This window comes from Thamnophis elegans, chromosome 6 (genome assembly GCF_009769535.1).
Source record: "Thamnophis elegans isolate rThaEle1 chromosome 6, rThaEle1.pri, whole genome shotgun sequence".
Taxonomy (NCBI): domain Eukaryota; kingdom Metazoa; phylum Chordata; class Lepidosauria; order Squamata; family Colubridae; genus Thamnophis; species Thamnophis elegans.
The window spans coordinates 3,452,452-3,457,106 of record NC_045546.1 but is presented as its reverse complement, the minus strand read 5'-3'; positions in this window follow the sequence as shown (position 1 = coordinate 3,457,106).

Sequence of the window (4,655 nt, the reverse complement as noted above, 5' to 3'; positions counted from 1 at the left end):
AAGGAAAGAAGGAGGAATTCCCTGACAATGAGAAGAATCAACCAGTGGAACGATTTGCCTCCAAAAGTTGTGGCTGCTCCATCATTAGAAGAGATTTAAGAAGAGCTTAGAAAAACCATTTCTCTGATCCAGGTATAGGGTTGGACTAGAAGACCTCCAAGATCCCCTTCCAACTTCAACTCCCAGAATTCCCCAGCCAGGGGAAGTTGAACTCCCCCAGGCTTAAAGTTGCTAAGGTTTGGAGACCCCTGTTTTAAGATTTTAAAGATTAAAATGCTTATTATAAAAGGCAGGAAATAAGATTCTCGAGAGATGATTTTCCTGAAGTTGGTGACCTGTTGATGTGTAGGGGTTACGATGCCGAAAGTCCCTGCAATCGGGCCAGGTTTAAATCTGCAAAACTTAAGCCCTGTTTTTCTCAATCTTGATAACATTAAGATCACGTGAAGTGTTAATACTGCGTCCAGTTTTGGTCGCCACGATGTAGAAAAGACGTGGAGACTCTAGAAAGAATGCAGAGAAAAGCAACAAATAGGATTAGGGGACTGGAGGCTAAAACATATCAAGAACGGTTGCAGGAACTGGACATGTCTAGTTTAATGAAAAGAAGGACTAGGGGAGACATGATAGCAGCCTTCCAATATCTCAGGGGTTGCCCCAAAGAAGAGGGAGTCAAACTATTCTCCAAGGCACCTGAGGGCAGAACAAGAAGCAATGGGTGGAAACTAATCAAGGAGAGAAGCACCTTAGAACTGAGGAGGAATTTTCGTATTTGTAAGCCGCCCGGAGTCTTCCGGAATTGGGCGGCAAATAAGATCATTAAATTACGAATTACGAATTCCTGACAGTTAGAACAATTAATCAGTGGAACAACTTGCCTCCAAAAGTTGTGAATGCTCCAACATTGGAGGTTTTTAAGAAAAGAAGTAAACCATTTGTCTGAAGTGGTGTAGGGTTTCCTGCCTAAGCAGAGGGTTGGACTAGAAGACCTCCAAGGTCCCTTCCAACTCTGTTATTCTGTTCTATTCTATTCTATTCATTTAATTCCTATTCTATTCTTCTTGACTCTACTCTAATTACAAGTCTAATTATAGACGTACGACAGCGATGGAGCCTAAGTTGCTAACGAGGCAGTGGTTATGCGAGTTTTGCCCCATTTTACCACCTTGCTTGCCACGGTCGTTAAGCAAATCATTGCACTTGTTCAACCAGCCACATGGTTATTAAGTGACTGTGGCTTCCCCATTGACTTTGCTTGCCAGAAGATTGCCAAAAGGGGTCAGGTGACCCCAGGATGCTGCAACCCGTCATAAATATGAATCAGCGTCCGTAATTTTGATCAGGTGACCAAAGGGACTACTGCAAAGGTCTTACTTAAGTCAATCGGAGAAGCCAGATTGGCTGTACAAACCTGTGTAACCTATTTAATGGCTGCGGTGATTCATTTAACCGCTGTGGCAAGAACGGTCGCGAAAAGGGGGTCAACGGTCCCTTAACATCTGTCTCGCTTAGCAACAGAGATTTGGGGCTCCCATTGTGGTCGCAAGTCGAGTACTTTCTGCAATACGGATTTCCTCACTGTTTGGTACGATGGAGAAAGCCAACCGTTGGGCTTAGAGGCAGGGATGAATTTGCATTTGCTGTCTGCATGCTTTGCAGAAAAAGGAAGCATAGGATCACGGGCATTTCTTAGAAGATTCTGCCTTTTTGGTTGTTGTTGTTGTTGTTATTTATTTATTTTAGCAATAGCAATAGCAGTTAGACTTATATACCGCTTCATAGGGCTTTCAGCCCTCTCTAAGCGGTTTACAGAGTCAGCGTATTGCCCCCAACAACAATCCGGGTCCTCATTTCACCCACCTCGGAAGGATGGAAGGCTGAGTCAACCTTGAGCCGGCGAGATTAGAACCGCTGAACTGCAGATAACAGTCAGCTGAAGTGGCCTGCAGTGCTGCACTCTAACCACTGCGCCACCTCGGCTCTATATCTTGCAATCTCCACAGTTGGATTTCATTAGAAGGTTTCCCACAGCAATCTGATGTATGAACCAAGGGTTTTAAGTCGGACCTAGGCTTAATAGAATCCCGAAGCAGACCTCCGTGTCCCGACAAAACCCATTTTTTTATGAAGCTCATGCGAATTCCTCTCATTCACCTCCAGCGACGTCCCAGCAAACAGCCTTTCAAGGGTGAATTGGACAACCACAGTCCTTTATCAGATTGGAGAGCTGCCAGGCCGATATCTTCTAAACGCCAAGCTGTAGCAGCAATTACTTGGTAAGAATTCAGGAACAGTATCTTCACCTTCATGATTGAACGCCTGCAAACTCCACTCCCCTTTCGCGTCCTCTTTATTCCCCATGGGAAGGGGCCATTCACCGTCCATCTGTGCTTTACTCCCGAGTCAGCCCTTGTTCCTTAGCTGTTCCCTTCTCCTGCAGCTCTACGCATGCACAAATCGGGAACAGGCTCCAGCTGTTCATCTGCCTCACTGATGTCTGACTCCGAAGGCAGCTGATAACTGGCATACAGCCCTGGCTCCCTCTCTGCCTCCGACACAGAGCCCTCATCAGAGCCTTCCCCAGACGCCAGGACTGGCCCATCTTCCTCCCCAACCTCCCTCGCTGTCCGAATTTGCCGCAAACAAATTCTGTGTACTAGTCCAGCCTATCTGGAGGGTAGTTGCGTCCCTTATGAAGTTGTGTCCCTTATCAAATGACCCGAGTCACAATCGCAAACTTGTGAGCGAAAACTGGCAGTAGTATCTGAACGGTTACCATTCTTAACCACAGCTCTTATCTAATGGCCCTAAGTTAGGGTCCAGGTCCAGGAGGACCCCCAGAATCTGGCAGGCCAAAACACACGCTCTCTCTTTTTACTGGATCCCCCCCAAAAATATTGGAATTTGTTTTCAAAAAATAAATTTTTGCAAAATGCAAAAAAAAAAAGTTGGAATTGTTGGGGAAGAGACACCCGAGGGAAGTTGTTTTTATTATTATTATTATGGACATGATCATCATTGAGCCAACATAACGTGGGTTAGGTGGGGTTGGCTCCGTTTTACGACCATTCTGGCCACGGAGTCCCATTGAGTGAATCGCTCTAGTTCTTAAATTAGCCACACGGTTGTTAAGTGAATCTGGGCTTCACCATTGACTTTGCTGGTCAGAATTTGTAAAAAAATCGATCACGTCACACACACCACACACACACACACACCACACAACACGGGAACACTGCAATTGTCAGAAATACATGTTTATGTTTATTATGGGTCCCAATTTTGATTGTGTGACTCCCAAGGAAGCTGCAATGCTTATGAGCGTGAAAATAGTCCTCCCTGCAGCGACTCACTTAACAACTGTGGCAAGAAAGGATGTAAAACGGGACGAAGCTCGCTTAACAACCGTCTTGCTTAGCCATCGTTTGGGCTCCGTTGCGGTCGTAAGCCGAGGACTACCTATACTGGAAAAAGTCATAAAAATCAGGTTGGTCACGTGAAATGACTGGTTTTACGATCCTCACCAGTTACGACCGTGATGGCCAGGCTCTGTTTATGGTCATAATTTGAGGATTACGTGCCCTTTGGTGTCAAAACTTCGAACGCTGGTTAGAAGGCGGCTGGGTTAGAGAAAGGGGGGAGCTTTATAGAGGGCTGGGGTGTTTTTTTTGGGGGGGGGGGTCCCTGCTTGGCTGCTGTGACCCCCTCCCCTCCCCCCGGAGCAGCACTGGATGGGCCTTTGACCTGATCAGCTTCAGGACAAGCCTTATGGGTGTGAGACACTCCCACTTTCTGTCTTTTTCACCAAGTACCGGAAAAACATGATCTCATTGTTTTGATTATTCAGGACTGTGTGGATTCATCCATGCAGGTTTTTTTGGCAGCCACACAGAAAGGGGGGGGGTGGTGCCAATGTTCTCCTTTCGCAACTCTCCTTTCGGCTGCAAATTCAGCCTACCTTCAGGCCTTCCTGCCACTTCTCCCAGCCAAGCATTGGGAGCACCGTTACAGGTGGTCCTCGAGATATGACGGGCTCCATTGGCGGATGCATCTCTACTGTGGAACGGACTCTGCTTGGTGAGTTCCACTAAAACCGGGGTAGGGAGCGATGGCCCTTTTATGACTTGTGGACTTCAACTCCCAGAATCCCTGAGCCAGCATGCTGTTGAAGTCCACGAGTCATAAAGGGGCCGTCATTCCCATGTTTGCTCAGGAATTCTGGGAGTTGAAGTCCACGAGTCATAAAGGGGTCATCGTTCCCCATGTTGGCTCAGGAATTCTGGGAGTTGAAGTCCACAAGTCATAAAGGGGCCATCATTCCCCATGTTGGCTCAGGAATTCTGGGAGTTGAAGTCCACAAGTCATAAAGGGGGCATAATTCCCCATGTTGCTCAGGAATTCTGGGAGTTGAAGTCCATAGGCCATAAAGGGGCCATAAGTTCCCCATGTTGGCTCAGGAATTCTGGGAGTTGAAGTCCACGAGTCATAAAGGGGCCATAATTCCCCATGTTGCCTCAGGAATTCTGGGAGTTGAAGTTCATGAGTCATAAAGGGGCCATCATTTCCCATGTTGCCTCAGGAATTCTGGGAGTTGAAGTTCATGAGTCATAAAGGGGCCATCATTTCCCATGTTGCCAGCAGGAATTCTGGGAGTT